We start from the raw sequence: 12,581 nt of genomic DNA, 5'->3' as shown, positions 1-12,581 counted from the left end.
AGACGCCAGCGTCGCCATAACAGCCCTGCTTGTTTTTTCATATTTCAAGGAGCTTTGGTGAGCGTCAACAAGTCAACAGAAACTTTGGGCTCAGAATTCTATTTCGGCTCATTTCAACCTTCGTTTCCACTATTGCCGGGTCTGCACATGCAATTTGGTCATTTTGTGCGGAATTTTTGTCAGTGTCAATTACTGCATAAAAGGTCCCTTACAATCTACTATGGGTTGTGCTATATATCACGTGCTGGTCTCACTCAATTTCTCCTTATTTTGGACAATTTTCACATCAGGTGCATGCATTTTCCATGGCTGAAACAACACAAATGTGTTCAAGATGTTTGCTGTTGAGGACAGATTGGATGGGGACAATTACCCTATGTGGGCTTACATGATGCAACATGTACTTGCATCAAAGGGAGTTTGGAACATTGTGCAGGGCATTGATTTACGTCCTGGTACTGTGGATGCAGGGCGATGTGAGGATGCTCCAGGTTTTGCTGCCAGGGTTGTTGTTGTCAAAGTTGTTTTGCCTACGGCTATGTAGCAGCATGCTCGTTGGGATTTAAGAGATGCGTAGGCTCATGCATTTATTTAATTTTTTTGTGAGGCACACTATCACTCCTCACATTTGTTCGGAAAAATCTGCAAAACAGGCTTGGGATATTCTAGCAGGTCTTTATGCAAGCCGCAATGAGGCTAACATTGCTTTGCTGCGTAAAGAGTTGGAATCGAATATTATGCATGAGGAAGATGAAATGGACACTTTCCTTCCTGGTGTCAAGGATGTTACTGAGAAATTAATTTCTACAGGAGAGTTCATTTCTGACAGTTCACTTGTGCACACTGTTCTTGATGCTTTTCCAGATTCCTACCAAACTTTTACTAGTCCTTGGAGACTTATGACCCAAGGAAATCCTGAAGTTGTCAAGTTTGATGCACTATGCACATTGTTGTTGCAAGAGTCACTTTCTAGAAAAAATAGGATTAGGCAGTGTGCAGTTGAACATGCTTTTATTGAAGCTCAAAGAAAAGGTGGGAACAACAATGTAACCACTTCTTATGATTCTACTGCAAGTGGCTAAACTTTTGTTCCTAATGCTTCTGTTGGCAGCACTTTGTCTGGCAATTCTGGTGATAAGCTAGGGAAAAAAGAAGATGCGTTGCCATTATTGTAAAGCTAATGATCACTTGATCAAGCAGTGTCCAAGATTGGAGGCAAAAGAGGCAAAAAAGAAAGAGGCTGGATCCACTACAGGGTCCAATACAAGTGCAGCGATTGTAGAGTCTTCTGTCAAAGGAGATTGTGATGCTGATGGTGATGCAGAATGGGCATTTATTAGTGTAGAGTGTACTTTTGATCCTACTGTTCATGATGCATGTATGTCAGTTGCTGCAGATTCACATGTGTGGTATTTTGAGAGTGGTGCTACAAAGCACATTACCTCACATCATGATTTTTTTACCTCTATTGAGTCTGTCCCTCATGGGAATACGGTGACTTGTGCCAACAATGCCTCTTATCCTAGTCAAGGAGTTGGAAAGATTGTGCTTACTACTGCAAATGGAAGTTCTTTCACACTTGTTGATGCATTGTATGTACCTGGGATAATAAAAGAACCTTTTGTCTGTATCTGCACTTGCTAGACTTGGTCTCGTAGTCAAATTTGTGGATGACAGATGCATAGTTTATGATCTCAATTTTGGTGATGAAATTGTTGCATCTGGCCTTTTGTGTCATGGGTTGTACAAGCTCACTTTGTATGACAAGTATGGACAAAATTTTGCAAATGCAGTTGGGTTGTTTCATATGAAAAACTGTGGCATGCACGTTTTGGGCATCTGAATTTTGCCAGTTTGCTGCGTTTGTAGAAATTTGATATGGTTGCTTCTTTGCCGCCTCTTGCAGCAGCTATCAAACATGTTTGTGAAGGCTGTATTTTTGGGTAAAATGTACAATGCTAAGTTTCCAAAGGATGGGTCAATTCATGCTACATGCAGATTGCAACTTTTGCATAGTGATGTTTGTGGGCCTATGCAAACTCTGTCCTTGGGAAATTACTTGTACTTCGTGACTTTCATTGATGACTACTCCAGGCGTGCATGGGTATATCCATTGAAAGCTAAGTCTTAAGTGTTTATGTGCTTCAAGCAGTTTCTTTCTATGGCTGAAAATGTCTCGAAATGTACTATAGGCACCCTCCGTTTTGATCAAGGGGGGAAGTATATGTCTCATGAATTTAATGCATTTCTGGCTAGTCGTGGGATGAAACACCAATGTACAGTGCTGTATACACCTCAACAAAATGGTGTTGTTGAGAGGAAAAACAGGTCTCTTTCGAAAATGGCACGATGTATGGTCAAGATTCAAGCTTCACCACATTCGTTTTTGCTCGAGCTGTCATATGTGACACTTATGTACTTAACAGGGTTCCTAAGAAATCGTTGCAGTCTATGACTCCATATGAAGCATGGCATGATAGAAAGCCATCTATTGAGCACACGCGTGTTATTGTCTCTTTGGCTGGGATTAGTATCACAAGCGCATCGTAGAAAATTGGATGATAAGGCTGTTAAATGTATTTTTGTTGGTTATAGTGCTGAAAGCAAAGGTTACAGGTTCTACCATCCACAAACAAAGCGTATTTTGGTCTCATGTGATGTTGTGTTTGTGGAAGATTCTGTTCAGCCTTTGCTATAATGTACTAGAGATAGTAATGTAAGCTCACACGACATTTATGACAGTTTATTGCCTCTTTTTAGTGGTGGAAGTTCGAATGTAAATTCAAATGAGGCAAATGTATAGCCTTTGGGGGTTTTTGAAAATGTTAGAAATCAGCCTATTACTGATGCACATGTACATGATGTACTTGATGAGGAAAGGACGGAAAATGAGTAGGCTAGAGGTATGCCAAAATGGCTGGTGCACACTTTGCCTGATAGTAATTGGATGCACCTTTGTCTAGTCGTACTCGTTCAGGTTCTCTCCATGCCTCTTATGCATTAGATTGTTATGCTTTGGCTATGTCTAGCTTATGTGAGATAGAAGAACCTCTATCTTTTGATGAAGCCAGAATTCAAAAAATTGAATAGCTGCCATGCAATCAGAATATGATGCACTTAAAAAAATGACACATTGACTTTATGTGATTTCGCTCCTGGCAAAAAGGCCATTGGTACAAAGTGGGTTTACAAGTTGAAAGGCAAGTTGGATGGTGAGATTGATTGCCATAAGGCTCTACTTGTTGCAAAAGGCTATGCGCATCAAAAAGGCATAAATTATGAAGAAACTTCTTTTCCCACTTGTCATATGAATACTGTTCGTTTTCTATGTGCATTGGCAGCTCATTTTGGTTGGGATGTACATCAATCTGACATTGTTACTACTTTCTTCAATGGTGACATTTTGAAGTCTATGTAATGCAGCCTCGCGGTTTTGTCAAGAAAGGACAAGAGGATAAAGTGTGCAGATGTAAGAAGGCTTTGTATGGGTTGAAGCAATCTCCTCATGCTTGGTATGAGAAAGCTGGCACTCATTTGGGCAAACAAGGCTTTTGAAACAGTCCAACAGAAAGCACATTGTATGTCAAGCGTGAGGGCGATGTACTTCTCATTGTTGTTCTTTATGTGGATGATTTGTTGATCACTGGTCCCAATGAGACACATATTGCTGAATTTAAGGTTGATTTGAATGCTAGTTTCAAGATGAAAGATTTGGGGCTATTGCATCATTACTTGGGCATACAGTTTAAGCAGTGTGATGGTGGTATTGGCTTGTGTCAAAAAGTTACATAGAGACATTGCTATGTAAGTTTGGCTTCAGGATTGCAAACCTATTGCCACTCTCATGAAAACAGGTTTCAATGAGCCTACATGATGCTGGTGATCATAACAATTTCACTCTTTACCAAATTATTGTTGGCTGCCTCATTTATGTATGCTACACGAGGCCGGATATTCAGTGTGCAGTCTCACAGGTCAACAGATTTATGCATAGCCCAGGGTCTAAGCATTGGCAGGTAGTCAAGAGGATTTTTCGCTACTTGAGTGACACTTTGCATCTTGGCTTGTTTTATCCCAAGGGGGGATCATTGCTGCCAGATTTACATGATTTTTCGGAATCAGATTGGGATGGTTGTTGTGACAAGCGAGTGTCCACAGTGGTTTTGTTTCATGCTTGGCAGTTCATGTATTTCATGGATGAGCAAGAAGCAATCTACTGTGGCCACTTCCAGTTGTGAAGCCGCCTATAGGGCAGTCTTCACAGCTACAATTGAGTGTGTATGGCTCAGATGCCTTATGGATGATTTGGGTGTTGGACAAGACATTGCCAACATAATCTACATTGACAGTCAGAGCGTGTAGGCAGTCGCAAGGAACCCAGTTTTTCATGCTCGCACAAAGCACATTGAGGTGCATTACCACTATGTCAGGGAGAGGCTCTGAGCAAGAGAGATCAGCTTGGCTTATGTGCCAACACAGGACAACCTTGCAAATCTTTTCACAAAGGCATTGTCTCGTGAGAAGTGAGAAGCTTTCCGCAAAGCTTTGGGCTTGCTCCCCTTTGTGGACTCATGTCCTCAAGGCATGGCACTTCCCTTTCCTCTTCGTGCCAGCCCTCGTTCACCGCATAACTCCTAAGGAGGGATTTGTTACCATATACATGTGGTAGTGATGTGTGTGAACACACTAGGACCGTCAGGGCATTTTTTCCCTCTTTAGGAGGTTTTTTCCCCCGTGCATTGTATATACGCCCATCACTTTAGGGCTATCTATATTTTCATTGCACACTAAGTAATACACTCTCTGTTGTGTGCCTTGAGCTTCCTTCATCTTCTCCAAGCTGTGTGCGTTTTCCCTCCAACCCTAATTCCAACAATTGGGTGAAAGTTTTGAATAAAATCGGCCCATTTAATGTTTCTATCTGAGATAGTAGATTGAGAGAGGAGGTGCTTGATAGCCTGTTGATCAGTTTTAATGTGAACTTTGGAGCCCATAAGGTAATGTTTTTAGATATCTAATACATGAACTACTGCGAGGAGTTCCTTATCATAGACACTATAGTTGGATTCCCTAAGCTTAAGCTTCCTACTTTCATATGCATTGGGGTGGTCATTTGCATTAACACAACACCGATTCCAATGCCACTAGCATCAATGATTACAACAAAGAAAGGTTGTGTGAAATCAAGCAATTGCAAAATAGGTGCATGTGTGAGAAAATATTTGAGTGTGTTGAATGCCGTTTGTGACCGTCGCCCCAACAAAATTGGGTAAACTTACGTGTGAGAAAGGCGTGTACGGTCTTGGGCATTGGCCAATTCGGATGGTCTCTATCTTCTTGGGGTCAAGGTGAATACCTTTACTAAAGACAATGTGACCTAAGTACTCTATTGTTGTTTGAAAGACGTGAGTTGACTCTTATTAGGGTTATCATAGAGATCATGGTCACGTAAAAGCGTAAAAGCCCAAAGATAGTGTGCAAGTGTTGTTCATGCTCTGTTTGTGATATACTAAATATCAAAATATCATCACAACAGACAATAACAGAATGTTGGTACTCCAAAAAGATTTTTTTCATCATGCGAGAGAATGTCACTAAGCTCTGTGTTGCGGTTGCGTTTGTCACATTCAGCAAGTTGACGCTAGAGCTCTTGTACAGGGAAGGAAAAGAGAGAGATTGAGAGACAGTTGGTGGCCAACTTTGGCACGGTGCCTCCATCTAGATGAAGTAGCAGAAGTAGTGAGGTTGCATGAAAGCCTGGGCGAGTGAGAGTGTGGCAGACGGTGGCTTGCCCATGTAGTTCAAAGGGTGACACGTGAAGTCACTGGCAGAATTGTAGACGCCGCTGGACAGGGAGTTGCTTACGCTGAGGTAGTAGTGGATGCCTGCAGTGTGTTGAGCAGTGGGCCTGATGAGGCTTTTGCACTAGGGAACAGAGGAAGCTTGGCTTGACCCTGCACCGGGAACTCATGCTCACATGTTGGGTTGCATGTGTGCGCAGGTTGCACGCTGCCAACCATGAGCTTAATGCTCATTGCAGGCAGGTAATGGGAATGTTCTTTTTTTTTTAATGGCTATCGGAAGGGCCTTGTTCCATAGCCGGCCGAACAAGAGGATCCAAAAACCATAGTGCTACAGCAAAAGCAATTCTTTGCCTCCTAGTTGCTTCAAGGTTCTCGAACCTCCACACTGATCACTTATCATCTAGTTATGACCTGATGTTGCTTATGGCTTTCCCTCATCACTGACCCATTGCTTGTACATGTCCTCATGTGCCATTCACCTGCGTCTCTATAGCACAATGATCCTGCTCCCTTCTGCATGGAGGGGAATATATGGGTTCAAATCCCATCAGAGATAAATTTTATCTACTGTTGCATACAATTAAGATGTGATTATTAAGCAATTAAGATGCACATTTTAAGCAATGTCTGTACATAATCATACTACTTAAGATCAAATCTGCACTTATCTTTGCATGCATAGTCTTCATAGTGTTGAAATTGATTGGAGCATAGGCGTGGGCTCTGATACCACTTTTGCAAATAAGGACGTCGTGATGGCACAAAACACATCTCACACTTGCGTGCCTGCCCCTCCAGATCGAGGGTGCCATGCAGAGAGAGAGAGAGAGAGAGAGAGAGAGAGAGAGAGAGAGAGAGCGAGAGCATTGGGTACAATCATCCCCCCATGCCTAGAGTGAGCTGGCTTCCTCTAGGCATCTATTTATATCAATTCCAAAAAGGGACAACTCATAAATGAGGCTATTTACATTCCTCTTTGGGGATAACAGACTTTATTGGACTAACTAAAAACCTATTGGATTATTCCATGTTCTGTTATCTGTTGTCAGCCACCTGCCCACGACTCAGCTACCTTAATTTGCTACATCACGCACACATGACCGTGAATGTTAGTGTCCAACTTCTCAAAATCCATTCCATAACACTACTACTATATAATCTGCGCACACTCCACTCTACCCTCACATTCGCTTGGCGCCAATCTTTGTTGCGGCTACCCATACTATGTTGAGAAGTTGCACCATATGCATACGCAGCCCAATAGCTCCTTGCTGGCAACACAAACACTGTGTTGACTTCACCAGCATTGATGACGCTCTGAGCGTAATAGATGAAGCCTACTGTTGAAGCATGGTATTTGAATACCGACCATTCTTGTAGTATTCTTGAGCACTAGCTACGCCAGTGTGCCGTATGCTACTTTGACCCAACAATTGCTTTAGCTTTGCCTACATAACCATTGACCTTTGATCTGCAATTATTCTTTTCTGCTGCAACCTTGCTGCAACCTCCAATAGGTTATCATGATTTGCCTACAAAATTAAGTCAATCTTGCTCTCAAAATAGTCTTTTTGCAACATCCATAAATTTCTCAACATAATAACCTTTTCCAAGATCTATTAGAAGCTTGTCCACATTTGCTAACATACCCGGCACAAGAATGGGTGCTCAATATCAAACAAATGTTTGGAAAGTGAGAATCTATTATAGATGTATACTTTTTTGAAGTGAGAGGAAAGTCCATCCCAAAGTTGTGGGAATGGTGGTCGCTAAGGATTCCAGAAAAATCCTCTGGATGCTCTGTGTGGCTGCCATGCCACCCTTCTCTATCTTCCCAGTGTGCCGAGCACAAGAAGTCTCTCTCTCTCTCTCTCTCTCTCTCTCTCTCTCTCTCACACACACACACACACACACACACACACAAAATACCTCAACGTAGCTCTGGTGGAGGCGGTTGAAACTTGAGGTGGCTGTCTCCCTCTAGCTTTCTGTACCGTCAAGTCCGTGATGTCGACTCCACTTGCCCTGTTGAAGTTTGTGTTCTGGATTTGCAGGCTCATGCGGGTTATCAGTGTAGGCAGTGCGCGATGGGCAATACACACGCTAGTAGCTTAGAGGTTGATCAAGCAAAAGTGAGTGTGTTTTGGGAGGATGGGGGTAACTGCAGGCAGACAAGGACTCTCTCTCTCTCTCTCTCTCTCTCTCACACACACACACACACACCCACAAGAGCCTCAAGTCAGCCACCTCACCTCAGCTGGCATGACTGTGTGCTTAAGCCTGACAATCTTTGTTGTAGGGCAGCTGTCGTGAAGGGATCGAAGGCCACCAGGCAGGGCCTACTGTAGTTGATCGTCATTCTGCAGATGGAAGCACAGGTAAGAGGTAGAAGCAGGGGGCACAAAAGGGGAAGAGAGTATTCCACCGGACAAGCAGGAAGGGGGAGGGGCAAGTCCAAGACACACCATGTGCTGAGGTGTGCACAATGGATGGCTACGCATGCAGAGCCGTGGATAGAGGCGGTCAAACAATGTGTAGACACGGGGGGAGGAGGGGGGGAGTGAGGGCCTTATCTGACCTGGACTAGGGAAGGAATATCCAAGGGAATAGGGAAAGCAAGTAGCGAGATTGTTGAAATCTTTAGAGGTGGCTTCAAAGCAAGAAGTAGTAGTGTGGATGTTTGCGATGTTGTCCTGCAAAGAGACACCTTAGAGTCCACCTGCTCCTTCACCTGTCGCATATGTTCCATGCTAAGCTTCTCTATTCGCTCCATCACTCTACAAGGCTCAAGCCCACTACTGTTGCTGCTCCGAGGATGCCATTTCTTCTTCTTCTTCTTCTTCTTCTGTGTGTGTGTGTGTGTGTGTGTAATTTAAAGTCGAGGCAACACGTTTTGGGAGTTTCAAAAAATGTAAAGTTTTTATGGGAATTCAATAATGGAAAGATATGTATCATGTAAAGATATTGGCTTGTTTGGGCAATGAGTATCCTCTGTGTGCTTGGCCAATCAAAATTTTATGTATTTTTTAAAAAATATTTTTCCATTTTTACTAACAAAAAGGGAACACATCACTATGGCCTTAGCCATTTGGGCAGGCCAAAAATTTCTCACTGTTGCCAATGTAAAGGTAAAAAACTTAGTACTCTATCTCACTATGAAAATCTCTCATTGTTTACCGCGATCTTTTATTGCATTTTGTAGAGAGAAGGTCCAAAATCAGTTGGAGAGGGAAGGGAGAGGAGGACAGGGTTTTTTTTTTCCTTTCAAATATTACCGTGATTATTTTCGCGACTATTACCGCAAGATTTCTCTCTGTTATTGCCGCTACTATTATCATGTTTATTCTTGAAGCGCAATTTAGCGCCTAAACATTCAAATTTTGGCTTAAACATCCCCCCCCCCCCCCCCCCCCCCCCCCCCCCCTCCTTAAATTTTGGTGTTTCCCTCCTCTTAATAAAAATTAAAGAACTTTATATGAAAATTTTTAATTTAAAATAAAAAAGATATGAAAACATGGAACAATAGTTAGCTATGTGGGATTACACTTGGTTACAACTAAACTAATCATTATCACTTGATTAACATAATTTAGCGTGCTTCACAAAATTAGAGAAAGGAAGAGGGGGGGGAGAGAGATGAATGGATGACACGACAAAAAAATAATCATAAAGTATATCAAATGTTTATGAATTATCTTCAAAAAGATCCCTACAAGAAGCATCATTCAATTCCAAACCCATGGCTCCTAAATCAATAAACAGGAAATAGAATTGTCATTTGTGGATGCATTGGCTTCATCATCTTCGAATTCGTCATCCTCCATCTCATCATCTTCATCATCATGACATCATCCTCGCTAAGACTTGCAGCCTCCGGACTTGATTCATCGATCTCCCTCTCCTCTGTCTCCCCCTCATCCAAAGTAAGCGGTGGAAGAGGGTCGAAGATGGTCTCCACTTCATAAGTGGAAAAAATGGTTCTCCCCCAAGGTGTTACGGGAATTACGAACCAAAGTTTTCGTTGGTGGATTGCTGGGATATAGATGACCTATAAAAGAGAAGCTCAAAGTGAGTAGCATTGGTATAATTAATGTTACAAGCAAATAATATTAAAAAAGGTAGTCACTCACATGCTCACAATTGTGTGGCAAAACTAAATTGTCATACCTCCCTATGTGATGCAGACTAGAGTCCACCATGTAGAGGCCATTCTCATGTCGTCTAGACACATTTGCAAACCACTTGCACTCGAAGATGAAGGTACGAAAGGTTCTAAAATTAACCTTTAGTATCCTTTCAATAGTTCCACAGTACCTTGCTTCATCACCATATGTGTCAAAGTTGCCCATGATGCCACAGTCCATGGTGGTTCTATGCTCATTAATGTGGTGCGTATGAAAGTGACGACCCTTTGATCACATAGAGTTAAAGGAAGAGCACTACAAAATAGGAAAATATATTTTATCATTTACAAAGATAAAATCAAGAAAAAGTTAAACAATATGATTTAGGTATTTGAATACTCTACCTTTGGTACGCAGCCTCGTGCATACTCCCATTCTTTGTTGGTGATGTCTTCTTTGTGCGCTTTTGCTTCAGTTATTCTCTCATGAATCCACTACGCACTAATGAGATCTGGGAAACATGAACGGTGTCTAGGCACTAGGGGTGCCCCCCTTCCTCCATGTACTTGTTTCCATGCTTGTCTCTCTTGCAAACACCTTGCCTTTGCCATTGTCCACAAGTCCACCCACTTGTTCATAACCTTTGCATTGAGAATACAAAACTTATTGACCACTCGGGATAGATTCATATCCATGTTAAATAATTTTCACTTTCCACTTGGCAAGTGTGAATTCATCCTTGCATCCTCCTCGTCTCACAACATACGAGGCATTGAAGGATCAACTTGTGCCAAATACTTTGAGATGTAAACAAATGCCTCTTGCACAATCCACCCTTTGGCCATACATGCCTCTAGTTGAGACAGTAGCCGCACAAAATCTTTGAGATTATTTAAAAACCTCTCTAAAAAGAACATCCATCGTGCATTCACTACTCAATATATAGCGATCTCCTCCACCACGTGAACCAAGAGGTGGATTTGACTAAGAAAGATAGATCAAGGAAATGCATGCTCAATGGCACACATAGTTTCTACTACAAGTGTTTGAATAGTAGGGATAGCATCTATTTCAATTTGCTTCTCACAAATCTGCAAGAAAACACACAACAATAGACTAAGTGCTAGTTGAGGTTATCGTGTACATTAAAAAAGTGTAGTTGAGTGAAGTCTTGTGGTGTACCTTACTAGCTCTCCAAGTTTAAAAATAGCATCCCTCACTTTTTTGTCCAACATATACACATACTTACTGGCAGAATGAACTACACTATAAATTAGAGGAAGGGAAAGTGAGAGAAAGTCATACACACAAATCATATGTGTCCTAGACTAGAGAAAGGGACATTACCTGAAGCATCGTGTGCCAATCATGGGACTTCAACCCATGCAATTGAACGCTTCCACATTTCTTTGCTTTTGTGAAAGCTCCCTTTAGCGACCTCATGTATTCTGTTGGTGTGCGAATAGACACAATGGTACACTTCACTTTGTCCAATTCTTCTTTGGCTAGCATCCAGGGCACTTTAGGAAGCACAATCTTCCCATTGGGGGCACGGCGTGGAGTCGCAGAGGTGGAGAGACATTTCAAGACCCTCAAATCCTCCCTCGCCCCCAATGAGTCCTTCTTGCCTATAATGTAGTCCCACAAGGTGTGAGCTACATTCTTGAATATGTGCATGGGATCCAAGAGGTGTTGTATCTTTAAGTCCTTCCAATATGGAATCCTTAAAAATATGGAATACCTTGACATACCTTTTGGTGGAGCACTCGGAGCCAGATTGTTGTTGTAGTGCTCTTCCCAAATGGTTACCCAATTTTCCATCGTGAGCTTTAGAGACGTCTTCCAATTTGTTGGATACTTGTGCTTGCTATGACCTTGGGGTAAGAAATAATGGTTGTTTGGATAGATTACCTTGTGCAAGGCATCTGACCTCTCTGTCACCAATGATGGCCAGCAAGTAGAACATGCATTGTGGAACTATGTGGAAAACCATGCATACATATCATATCGTTAGAGAGAAGCTTCAGACTTAAGGGAGAGAGGATAGAGAGAGAAGGAAAAAGGAGATACTAAGCCTAGGATAGTCATGCATAGTCCATATAAGGATTTCCCTCACAATGGCTTCTCTCCCCCCTTTGCAAGTGAGACAACTATAACAGGGATGCCTCTCCATAATTCCTCCAACTCCTCGATTATGGGTTTGAGGTAGATATCAATATTCGACACTTTGTACTTCCCTGGCACAAGCAAGGAAAGAAGTATATTGCCCTTCTTTGTTGTCTCCCATGGTGGAATAGTATGGTTGACTATCACCACTGGCCAAGTGCTCCATGAAGTAGACTTAGTGCCGAAGGGGTTGACACTATCACTTTCTAACCCAAGCCTCAAGTGTCGAGGCTCCAACCCAAACTCTAGCCATTGAGTTTCGATGTGCCTCCATGTAGGTGAATTGGCAGGGACATGCATCATTCTATCATTTGAGTGGTGGTTGGCATGCCACGCGAGAAGCTCCATGGTAGACCTGCTTTTAAACATGTGTTGAATGCGAGGGACTAATCGAAAATATCTCAATACCTTGCGGGGTAGGTGCACCTCGCTCACTGTGGTCTTGTAGCGTGCTTCCCCGCACATGGGACATGGGGTAGCATGTGCA

The 12,581-nt window shown here is 42.4% G+C and overlaps 1 long non-coding RNA gene across 9 annotated transcripts; it reads right to left on the bottom strand.

The window, feature by feature from the left end:
* Window positions 1-5,550: 5,550 nt before the first annotated feature.
* Window positions 5,551-8,605, bottom strand: LOC147438146 (uncharacterized). 9 transcript variants are annotated; one of them, XR_015184943.1, is made up of 3 exons: window positions 8,057-8,605; window positions 7,734-7,829; window positions 5,551-6,371 (listed from the first exon to the last, which is right to left on the bottom strand). It is a non-coding gene; the product is annotated as an uncharacterized LOC147438146 (long non-coding RNA). The 9 variants fall into 9 exon arrangements; XR_015184944.1 differs by having other exon boundaries at window positions 5,551-6,368; XR_015184949.1 differs by having other exon boundaries at window positions 5,551-6,368; window positions 7,734-7,846; window positions 8,057-8,602.
* Between the last annotated feature and the right edge of the window lie 3,976 nt (window positions 8,606-12,581).

The sequence above is a fragment of the Adiantum capillus-veneris genome, chromosome 17 (genome assembly GCF_014529385.1).
Source record: "Adiantum capillus-veneris isolate H3 chromosome 17, ASM1452938v2, whole genome shotgun sequence".
NCBI classification, from domain to species: Eukaryota; Viridiplantae; Streptophyta; class Polypodiopsida; order Polypodiales; family Pteridaceae; genus Adiantum; species Adiantum capillus-veneris.
This window is presented reverse-complemented; position numbering and strand designations above follow the sequence as displayed.